The sequence below is a fragment of the Geotrypetes seraphini genome, chromosome 1, assembly GCF_902459505.1.
Source record: "Geotrypetes seraphini chromosome 1, aGeoSer1.1, whole genome shotgun sequence".
NCBI classification, from domain to species: domain Eukaryota; kingdom Metazoa; phylum Chordata; class Amphibia; order Gymnophiona; family Dermophiidae; genus Geotrypetes; species Geotrypetes seraphini.
In genome coordinates, this window is record NC_047084.1 from 249,693,766 (window position 1) to 249,706,197 (window position 12,432).

Sequence of the window (12,432 nt, forward strand, 5' to 3'; positions counted from 1 at the left end):
ACAGAAAAACAAAGAAATACTTCCAAGAACTGCCCCATAAGAACTGCCTGTCACAATGCTCATTAGTGGAACTGAATAAAAGACAAGTACAATGGATTTAGAAGGGGTCCGATCCGCCCGGGTGCACGGCTTGGAGGGGTGCACAGCCGGCCAGGTCCGGGTCATCCTGCCTTTCCTTTACCCCGGTCCGCGCTCGGGGCTTGCGCCTGCCTGGTCCCGCGCCGACGCTCGAATGGTGCCGTCAACTCCTGCGAGTCTCGCGATAACCAACAGCACTATTTGGGCGGCGGGTGCGAGCCCCGTGCGCAGACCGGTGGAAAGGAAGGGCAGGAGGACCCGGACGGCTGTGCATCCCTCCAAGCCGTGCACCTGGGGCGGGGGCGGACCGCCCCACCTCGGTACGCCACTGATTGGGAGGCCGATTTTGGGGTTTTTAAAATTGTATATCGGGCAGCATTAGGCCTCGCTCTTACCTCAATCATTACAGGCGCTTCTATTTCTTGTGATGCGCTGAGCTCCATCCCCCACCGACCTTCACCCCGCCCTTCCAGCACTCTGATTGGCCAGCGTTCTTTAAGAGGTGGGCCAGTTAGGAGGGGAAAAAAAGAGAAGGGAAGAAGGGAGCCTGCTGTGCGATCGACTGGGGTCGCCTGAGTGAACGACCTGTCGATCGCGTTCGACGTGTTGGGCACCCCTGCCCTAGTGTCTCCAGATGAGGTAGTTTTCCAGATAATGTGACAGGAGTCAGCATATCATGGTTCTCACAAAATCACTTAATAAGGAGAAGCCAATAACCCACTCCAGCCTCAGTAACTATAACCAAACCTAGAAAATGAAAGAAAAAAAAAAAATAGAAAAAGATGATACAGTCAACTCCACCTAATTGCACATCTGTTAAGCGCACGCTTCGGTTATCCTCACCCTACCACCACGGTCCTCCTGTTTGTTTTTTTTTACATTAAAGTCAATGGACGTAAACTCCAGATATTTGCACTTCGGATAAGCACACAATCTGCTTATGCACACTGATGCCATAGGTCCCACCTCTTTGCTTTCACATTACGTTCACTCCGGTTAAATGCAATCAAGTTCTAACTGGAAGGAAAGCCAGTTGGTAGAATAGATTGGCCACAATGGCTAGGCATCACACTGCACTGGGACAGCTGGGAAAGTGAGTGCTCTACTTCCACTCAAGCTGTAGGGCATAGATTTCCTGTACTTTAGGCTCCTGCAGCCCACGCTCCATATTTAAACTGAGCCGGCTTAACTACAGCCTCCCCCCCCACTCCTGTTAAGCGCAAACTCCTTTTAACGCACATGGCGACCCATTGCGAAGGCCATGCACTTAAGCGGAGTCGACTATACAACCAAATGAAAAAGGAAAAAAATACAATAAAAACTATAGCACACTATTATTATAAAGCATCCTAAAATTCTTATCCCAAAAGGTATGGGTGACGTTTACAATAGCACACTATAAGTGTTCCCTTATTTTTTAACCTTAAAATTTTTATTTCACTTGTTGACAACAAGAATCATATAAATTAAGAATAAAAATGTCATATATCAACAAACAAATGCTCCACCCTGAAATTGAATAAACCATTAAAAACAGCTATTTATCAGAACTCAGCATCCCCTATTAAATATATTTATGTATGTCAGAACTGCTCATGCACCTAATGGTACCCCCTACATTTATAAGAGACCAACCAGATCTCATTTAAATATAAAACCTTTAATTAAATACACAAAGCTACAATACTCTCCAAAGATTTCAAAGTACACCATTCTCACCCGGTAGTCAAATTACTAACAATAAGTAGAATCATGATTAACTGACACTCACCCAACCGGCAAAATAAAATAGAAAAAAAAATTGTCCTCCCTCTAGCCCCTGAAACAGCAGTGGCAGTGGTCCTGAGATGTGAACTCCCCCCCCCCTCCTCGCCCTGAAGCAGCAGCAGCGGCAGCGGTCGTGAGCCATGAACCCCCTTCCCTCCCTCTAGCCCCAAATCAGCGATACTGCTGCTTCAGAGGTTAAAGTCTTTCAGCCATCCAGATGAGAAGTCGGGACCGTCTGTTCAGACCTGAAACCAAACACACTTCCTCTGTGTTTGGTGTGTGGTCTGAACAGACGGTCTCGACTTCTCATCTGGATGGTTGAAAGACTGTAACCCTGGAGCAGCAGTGTGAAACGGAGATTTCCCCATCAGGTGACTGGCTGTGGAGGGTGGAGAACCGAGTGAAGTGCTCTGTGAACTACTCAGACCATTTTTGCAGCAATGTTTTTCTGTCTTTTTCTGCTTTTGGGGTTTTTTTTTAAAGTTGTTGGTGACTTTTTGTTATTGGACAGATCTTGGTCACACAGTTTTTTGCTTTTGGTGTGTCTTTGTATGTGGGCGATTCCTCTGAGGGCTGCTACAGTGCTGGCTTTTCCACCTATAATTACCACCGCATGTGTACAAGTATTTCCAACCTTTGAGTGTTTTCTAGAAAGTGGAGTTTTTTGCCAAATGAAGCTGAACTGAGGCTTTTTCTCCACAACTTTTTTGTTTTCTTTGTTTTTGAGTTCTCAGGTTGTGTATGTGTGGGTGGAGTGTATAGCCTTTGCAGTGTCTTTGAGATCCCCTGTGTTTCCATTTGGGACATAGTGGTTAGTAAGAGTGATTATATGTGTCCTTTCTTTAGTTCTTTAGTGAATGTGTAATTGAAATCATCCATTATTATACTGTTGCCCATTTATCCAGTTTCCTAATCTCTGAAAACATTTCTTCATCTGTCTGCTCATTTTTTCTCTGGGGACGGTAGTATAAACCTACCTTTATCCCAGGACAAGCAGGCAGGTATTCTCACTAGTGGGTGATGTCATCCGACAGAGCCCCGACACGGACATCTTGAAAGCATGTCTTGCTTGAAGAAACTTAGAAGTTTCGAGATGCCCGCACCGCGCATGCGCCAGTGCCTTCCCGCCCGATGTACCGGGCGTGTCTCCTCAGTTCTTTTCTTTCCGCGGAGCTGAGAAGTTTGTACTTCATTCTGCGCTGACTGAAATTCAGTTTTTTGCCTTCTAATTACCTGCGTTTCTGTTTCTTTCTTTGATTTTATTTCAATTTTACTTTATTTTTCTAAAAAAAAAACAAAAAAAAACTTAAAATTATTTCTTCCGGCGGTTCGGCCGGGCCGGCCTCGTGGCTGCGGCCTAGCGGCTTCGACCTTGCAGCGTCGATTTTCCGGCCTATGTCCCGACCAATCACCGGTTTTAAAAAGTGCAGCAAGTGCCAGCGTGCGATTTCACTGACGGACCCACACCGACGCTGTCTTCAGTGTCTTGGTCCGGACCACGTTCCGAAATCGTGCCGGCCTTGTTCCACGCTCACTGCGCGCTCGTTTAAGCGGCGCTGCTTACTCTGGGAGTCTATGTTCAAGATGGAGACTGCCAAGGACATCTCTGCTACTGCGGCTGTTGAGGTTTCGCCGGTCCGTTCGAAACCTGCATCGACGACTCCTGCATCGAGCATCGTGAAGCCTGCATCGTTCACACCAGCTTCTGCATCGTGTTCAGCATCGGCGCCTGCTTCCGTCTCCTCGGTTCAGGTACCGCCTTCCACTGTTCCTCCGGTGGTCATCAAAGTGCCTAAAGCTAGCAAGCAGAAGCACTTGGCCACGAAGGAACGCGAAGACCATACTGGAGGACCCCCTTTCGGTGCGGATCCCTCCATATCGGCTTCGCTTCGTTCCCTGCTAGAAGCTCAGTTTGTCGAGCTTATGCGCACTATGGGACCCCGGCTTATCGCCAACATTCACGGTGAGCTCCCGACCCCGATTTCAGAGGGCGGTCCGCCCCCTCCCTCTCCTCCTCGTCGTTCAATTTCTTTACTCGACGAGGGGGATCGGCGGAGGGCGGCGGAATCCTCCAGGAGGGCTTCCCTTCCTGAGATGCCACCTTTGGAGCCCATCACACCTCCACGCCAACAGGGGGCTAGAACGGCTCCTGATAATCGTAGTCCTGGGCATACTGCATCGCAGGAGGAGTTCTTCCGCACTCCATACCAGACCTGGGTGGCGCTGCGTGAATCCGCATCTCTGCCACCTTTACGATCCACTGCATCGAGCCCTATCCATTCCTTTGAGGCTTCGAAGGACCACTCGATGCATAGAAGATCTCGTTCTCCGTCCCGTCACCGGGAAGAGCATCGATCTCGACACTCTTCTCGGCACTCCTCACGTCATTCGGAGGTGTCTCCGCAGAAGAAGATACAGCGTTTGGGATACTCCTCGTCGGATTTGTCCCAGCCGGAAGGGCCGGAGTATGAGGAACCATCTACCTCTTATTCTCCCTGCTGCTCTCAGCTCTCCCTGGACCCGGAGGCTTCCACGTCTTCTAGCCCGTCTGGTCAGCCGGCCTTGGCGGACCAATTGTCTTTCTCCTCCTTTCTCCGACAAATGGCGGATGACTTAGATGTGACTTTGGACACTGGGTCAAAATATTCTAAAGAGTATTTGGACACCATGCATTTACCTCACCCTCCGGCGGAGACACTTCGGCTTCCTCTACACAAGCTGCTGGACCAGACTTTCATGCGATGTTTTGAGACACCGTATTCCTTACCTGCAGTACCCAGTAAACTGGATGCTCGATACCGCATCGTTCACCACAAGGGGTTTGAGGGAGCTCAACTTTCTCATCAGTCCCTTCTAGTCGAGTCCTCTCTCAAACGTTCTCATCCCTCCCAAGTCTATGCTTCCGTTCCTCCGGGCAGAGAGGGGAGAACGATGGATAAGTTTGGTAGACGTATCTATCAGAACTCGATGATGGCGACTCGAGTGCTCAACTACAACTTTTTCTTCTCTTCCTACTTGGATTTTTTCTTGCCGGTGCTCCGCAAGTTCACTCCTTTTATCGATGCTCAGGCTCGTTTCCAGTTTGAAGAGGTGGTGGCGACCCTGTCCCAATTACGCCTTCAACTGATGCAATCCTCCTACGATGCCTTTGAGCTCTCGGCTCGAGCGGCGGCATGTTCGGTTGCCATGCGTCGCCTGGCATGGCTTCGAACCATCGATATGGATCCGAATCTCCAAGACAGACTTGCAAATGTACCTTGTGCAGGAGCGGATCTATTTGATGAGTCTATCGAAACTGTTACTAAAAAGCTGTCGGACCATGAAAAGTCTTTTCAGTCTATTCTACGTCCTAAACCGAAACCTCAGCAGTCTCGTCCATCTAGGCCGCCTCAGATTTACCAGCGGCGTTATCAACCGAGACAGACTCCTCCTGCGAGACAGTCTGCGAAGAGACAGCCTCCGCAAAAGGCTCAACAGAAGCCTCAGATGCCGGCTGCACCCAAGGCTACTCAGCCTTTTTGACTCTCTTCCAGGGAGCATAACCGACGTTCTGTCTTCCCCTGTTTTTCCCATAGGGGGTCATCTCCTTCATTTTTGTCATCGATGGGAGTCAATCACCACAGACCTTTGGGTCCTTACCATCGTAAGAGAGGGATACTCTCTTCACTTCCACCAGGTCCCCCCGGACCACCCTCCAAGAGAGTATCCTTCCAACTTAACGCAGACCGCTCTTCTTCTCCAGGAGGCTCAGGCTTTGCTTCGGCTGCGAGCCGTCGAGCCGGTCCCGTTAGAACAGCAAAACCAGGGGTTTTACTCCCGGTATTTCCTGGTTCCGAAGAAGACGGGCGATCTGCGGCCTATTTTGGACCTTCGAGTCCTCAACAAGTTTTTGGTCAAGGAGCGGTTCCGTATGCTGACCCTTGCCTCTCTCTATCCCCTCCTCGAGCAGAACGATTGGTTATGCTCTCTGGACCTCAAGGAGGCCTACACTCACATCCCGATTCATCCGGCCTCCCGCAAGTTCCTCAGATTTCGGGTGGGACATCTACATCTGCAGTATCGAGTGCTTCCATTTGGCCTTTCCTCTTCGCCCAGAGTCTTCACGAAGTGTCTGGTGGTGGTGGCCGCTGCACTCCGGAACATGGGTCTCCAGGTGTTTCCATACCTCGACGACTGGCTCATCAAGGCCCCGTCGGCCCCAGAGGTCATTTCGGCGACCTTGACTACAATTTGATTTCTGCAGAACTTGGGCTTCGAGATCAACTTTCCCAAGTCACATCTTCAGCCCACCCAGACTCTCCCCTTCATCGGGGCGGTACTGGATACCATCCAACTTCGAGCGTTCCTTCCTCCTCAGCGCATGGATGCTCTTCTTCTACTCTGCCAATCGGTGTCTTCTCGCCCGTCCATCTCAGCGAGACACATGATGGTCCTCTTGGGTCACATGGCATCCACAGTTCATGTGACGCCTTTTGCCAGACTACATCTCAGAATTCCTCAATGGACCTTGGCATCTCAGTGGACTCAGGTGTCCGACCCGTTGTCCCGCCACATTGTAGTCACTCCTGCTCTACGGCAGTCTCTTCTCTGGTGGATGACCTCTTCGAATCTATCCAGAGGTTTGCTCTTTCACTTTCCTCCCCACCAGAAAGTTCTCACGACCGATTCATCGAACTATGCATGGGGAGCTCATCTGGATGGTCTTCGCACTCAGGGATTCTGGACCAGTGCGGAACGACTCCATCAAATCAATCTTCTGGAGCTCAGAGCCATCTTCAATGCTCTTCAGGCTTTTCAACATCTGCTTCACGACATGGTGGTCCTGATTCGCACCGACAATCAGGTCGCCATGTATTATGTAAACAAGCAAGGGGGCACGGGCTCGGCCTCCCTCTGCCAGGAAGCTCTTCGAGTCTGGGATTGGGCGGTCCGCCACAACACCTTCCTCAGGGCTGTCTACATTCAGGGGAAAGACAATGTCTTGGCAGACAAATTGAGTCGTCTTCTCCAACCTCACGAATGGACGCTCAATTCCAAACCCCTTCATCAGATATTTGCACAGTGGGGGACACCTCAGATAGACCTCTTTGCAGCCCCCCACAACTTCAAGCTGCCTCAGTTTTGCTCCAGGATCTACACTCCTCTCCGCCTCGAGGCAGACGCTTTTCTGCTGGGTTGGGGGAATCGCTTCCTATATGCGTTTCCTCCTTTTCCTCTCATTCAGAAGACTCTGGTCAAGTTGAGATCACCATGATTCTGATTGCTCCTCGGTGGCCCAGACAACCTTGGTTCTCCCTTCTACTTCAACTCAGCAGCAGGGAGCCCATACTTCTTCCAGTGTTTCCTTCACTACTCACTCAACATCAAGGTTCACTACTTCATCCCAATCTGCAGTCCCTCCACCTGACAGCTTGGTTCCTTTCAACATAACTCCTCACCAGTTTTCTCAAGCAGTGAGGGAGGTCTTGGAGGCTTCCAGGAAGCCTGCTACTCGACAATGCTACTCCCAAAAATGGACTAGATTCTCCTCCTGGTGTATTTCCAATGCCATGGAACCTCAGCGAGCTTCCCTTTCTTCTGTATTGGACTACCTTTTACACCTATCTCAGTCTGGTCTCAAATCTACCTCCATTCGAGTCCACCTGAGTGCTATTGCGGCTTTCCATCAGCCTCTACAAGGGAAACCTTTGTCTGCTCATCCTGTGGTTTCCAAATTTATGAAAGGTCTTTTTCATGTCAACCCTCCTATCAAACCTCCTCCTGTGGTTTGGGATCTCAATGTTGTCCTGTCTCGTCTCATGAAGCCTCCGTTTGAACCTCTCAACAAGGCTCCACTTAAGTATCTCACCTGGAAGGTGGTTTTTCTGGTGGCCCTCACGTCTGCTCGCCGCGTCAGTGAGCTTCAGGCCCTAGTGGCGGATCCACCGTTCACTGTATTCCATCATGACAAGGTGGTCCTTCGTACTCATCCGAAATTCCTGCCTAAAGTGGTCTCTGAATTTCACATCAACCAATCCATCGTGCTTCCAGTGTTCTTTCCAAAGCCTCATTCTCATCCTGGGGAAGCTGCTTTGCACACTCTGGACTGTAAACGTGCTTTAGCTTTCTACTTGGAGCGCACAAAGCCTCACAGAACTGCTCCTCAACTTTTCGTCTCCTTTGATCCAAACAAGTTGGGACGACCTGTATCGAAGCGTACCATCTCTAACTGGATGGCGGCTTGTATCTCTTCCTGCTATGCCCAGGCTGGATTATCCCTTCCTGTAAGGTCACAGCCCATAAGGTCAGAGCAATGGCAGCCTCTGTAGCCTTCCTCAGATCGACACCGATTGAGGAGATTTGTAAGGCTGCCACTTGGTCCTCGGTTCATACATTCACCTCTCATTATTGTCTGGACACTTTTTCCAGACGGGATGGACAGTTTGGCCAAACAGTGTTACAAAATTTATTCTCTTGAAATTGCCAACTCTCCCACCATCCCATTGGGGTTAGCTTGGAGGTCACCCACTAGTGAGAATACCTGCCTGCTTGTCCTGGGATAAAGCAATGTTACTTACCGTAACAGTTGTTATCCAGGGACAGCAGGCAGCTATTCTCACGTCCCACCCACCTCCCCTGGGTTGGCTTCTCAGGCTAGCTACCTGAACTGAGGAGACACGCCCGGTACATCGGGCGGGAAGGCACTGGCGCATGCGCGGTGCGGGCATCTCGAAACTTCTAAGTTTCTTCAAGCAAGACATGCTTTCAAGATGTCCGTGTCGGGGCTCTGTCGGATGACATCACCCACTAGTGAGAATAGCTGCCTGCTGTCCCTGGATAACAACTGTTACGGTAAGTAACATTGCTTTATATTCCTTCCCTTCACACATGGAATTTCTATCTATAACAATTCCACACTATGTCATGCAGAATGTTTATTTTATTCAATTCCCTCTTTAACATATAGGTCAACCCCCCTCCAATTTGATCTACTCTATCCTTGCGATATAATTTATATCCAGGTAACACAGTGTCCCATTGATTGTCCTCCTTCCACCAGGTCTCCGAGATGCCTATTATATCTATCTCATTCAGTGCTATATACTCTTAACTCTCCTATTTTATTCTTTAGGTTTCTAGCATTTGTATACAGACACTTCAAATTGTGTTTTTTACTTGCAACTACAGGCTGCTGCGAAGAAAGGAAAATCTGTGTCTTTTACTCTGCCTTCCTCTTAAACTCTCCTGGCTTTCTTTCACCATTATCAGAACCTCTCTATCTGGACTTCCTAAATATCCTGTTTCAATAGTATCCTTCAAGGATACCTCACACCGAACCATCCGTTCTTGGGCAACTGTCGGCTTTCCCCCACATCTCAGTTTAAAAGCTGCTCTATCTCCTTTTTAAATGTTAGCACCAGCAGCCTGGTTCCATCCCAGTTAAGGTGTAGTCCGCCTTTTTGAAACAAGCTCACCCTTTCCCAGAAGGCTGCCCAGTTCCTAACAAATCTAAATCCTTCCTCCCTGCACCATCATCTCAACCACGCATTGAGACTTCAGAGCTCTACCTGCCTCTTGGGTCCTGTGCATGGAACTGGGAGCATTTCTGAAAATGCAACTCTGGAGGATCTGGATTTCAGATTTCTACCTAAGAGCCTAAATTTGGCTTCCAGAACCTCCCTCCCACATTTTCCTGTCATTGGTACCTACATGTACCAAGACAGCTGGTGCCTCCCCAGCACTATCTAAAATCCTATCTATGTGACGCGTGAGGTCTGCCACCTTCACACCAAGAAGGCAAGTGACCAGGTGATCCTCACACCCACCAGCAACCCATGACTTCAGCGTCTGTTCCTCTTCTCTCCTTCCCCTCTCTCTCTACTTCCCTTCAGCACCCTTAGCGCGGTCCAGCATCTCCCTCCCTTCCTTCCTATCGCTGTGGTTTAGGCATCTCCCTCCCTCCCTTCCTCTCACCTTCGCGGCTGCATTGAAACTTCTCCTCTGACGCAATTTCCTGTTTCCGGTTGCATCAGAGGAGGAGTTTCAGGCAGCCGCGGTTGACTTGTTTAAAGGCTCATGCCGCTTGGAGACAGAAAAATTAAAATCGCCAACTAAGGTGAGGGGAAGGTAGGGAGAGAGATGCCCGGACCGCAGTGATCGGAAGGAAGGTGATAAGGGGCTGCTGGATCACGCAATCGTGAATGGTGCTAAGTGAAGCAATGCGCGCAAAATACTTAACTGTGGGGACAAGGCCATTCACCGCTCCATGGGGCGGTGAATGGCCTTGTGCCCGTGGCAACCAATTTTTTTAACTCCTTGTTTTGGCGGGTTATCAGCAACAGTCACCATGTCATTCTCTAATCTACATCTTCTTTTTTTTTTTTTTTTCAGTATTTTTTATTTTCAACTTTTACATAAAGTGTACATAATAATAAATTACAATTGATAAATGCATATTATCACTTTTATATCTAATACATTATATATCTAAATTTGATTTTCCCCCTCACCCTCCCCCCACCCTTTTATTACTTTAATATAAATATTTTTATTTTTCAAATTTTTATAAAAAGTTTACAACATATTGGAATACAATTGATAAATATTCAATAACTTTTTTGTATCTAATACAATATAATCTAAACAAATTTTGTCCCATTTCACCTCCCTCCACCCTTTTATTACCTTTTTTTCATACGTTACATTTTGTATAATATATTATAACATATTATGTATAAATTATTTTTTTTACCCCCCCTCTATGTGTGTCGAAAAAAAAAAAGTCCTTAAAAAGAAGAAAAGAAGAAGAAACATCATATTATTTAATCATTACAGTATTTTGTCAATGGCCCCCATATTTGTATGAATTTATTATATGTCCCCCTTTGTATTGCTATTGTTCTTTCCATTTTAAAAATATGACATATGGTATTCCACCAAAATGTGTAATTTAGGTTGTTGTAATTTTTCCAATTATTAGTTATATGTTGAATGGCAACCCCTGTCATAATTAATAAAAGCTTATTATTTTCTGGTGAAATTTGACTTTTTTTTTCTCATCATCATTCCAAATAAAATTGTATCATATGATATTGCGATATGATTTTCCATTAATTTATTAATTTGTGGCCAAATTGAATTCCAAAAAATTTTTATATAGGGACAATGATATAATAAATGATCTAATGTCCCTGGTTTTAGATTACAGTGCCAGCATTTATTGGACTTAGAACTGTCTAATTTTTGCAAACGAGTAGGGGTCCAAAAAGCTCTATGTAATAAAAAGAACCATGTTTGTCTCATAGATGCTGACACTGTACATCTCATTCTCCAAGACCAAATTAGTGGCCATTGAGATGCATTAATTTGATGTCCAATCTCAATGCTCCAAATGTCTCTTAGACCATTTTTTGGTTTTTTATTCAAATATCCAGATATTAATTTATACCACATTGCGGCTTGATGTCCTAGGAAGTCTGCTTTAAAGCATAAGAATTTTAAACTATATTGATAATTCAATGTTTTCCATTCAGGGAACCCAACCTGAATGGCCTGCTTCAATTGCAACCATTTAAAACTTTGTGTTTTATTAAGACCAAATTTATGTTGCAATTGTGAAAATTCCAGCAGTTTACCTTCTGAAATAACATCATCTAGAGATCTAATGCCTGCAATAATCCAGTTCTTCCAAAGGATTTGAGCTCCGCCAATTTTGATCTTGGAGTTTATCCATATGGATTGATTAGTTGATTTGTATATTGGGATGGGTGTTAATTTATCAATAAATCTCAATGTTTTCCAAGTATCCATTATTATTTTATTTTCTCTGTATCTTCTAGGTATATTAATACTTGGCAAATGAACTAAATTTAGGGGAAACATAAGGCGCCATTCCAAATATAACCAATCTGGTGCATTATCTATAAGTTCTGGGAGGATCCAATACATACCCTGACGTAGAATATAGGCTTGATGGTACCTATAGAAATTTGGAAAATTTACCCCTCCCTCCTTAATTGATTTTTGTAAAGTTACTAAAGCTATTCTAGGTGTTTTACCAAGCCAAAGAAATTTTGTTAAAATTCTATTAAGCTTTTTATAAAAGGACCCCTGAAAATAAATAGGTATCATACTCATTTGATAGCAAACTACAGGCAACATCATCATTTTAATAGTTTGAACTCTTCCCCACCAAGAAATATGTAATGGGTTCCATTGCTCACATAACTCCATAACTTTTTTTATTACATATTTTTCATTTTCTTTTACAGTATCTTCAATTGTATTTTTAACTTGAATGCCTAGATATTTAAATCCTTCTTCTTTCCATATGAATGGAAAAGTATCAAATAATCCTTTTACACAATGGACATTCAAGGGTATAATTTCTGATTTATTCCAATTAATTTTATATCCTGAAAATTTACCAAACTTATCAATTAATTCCAATAAAGAAGATAAGGTAGACTCTGGATTTCTCAAATAAAGTAAAATATCATCAGCATAAGCCGAAATTTTATATTCCATATCTGAATATGGAATACCTTTTATCTCCCTCGTTTGTTGTATTGCTAACAATAAGGGTTCTAATACAACATCAAATAACAA

At 45.8% G+C, this 12,432-nt stretch overlaps 1 protein-coding gene across 5 annotated transcripts in view; it reads left to right on the plus strand.

The window, feature by feature from the left end:
- Positions 1 to 12,432, plus strand: part of BOD1L1 (biorientation of chromosomes in cell division 1 like 1) — a 425,195-nt gene that overhangs the window by 255,660 nt on the left and 157,103 nt on the right. The gene's annotated exons all lie outside the window — the stretch shown is intronic.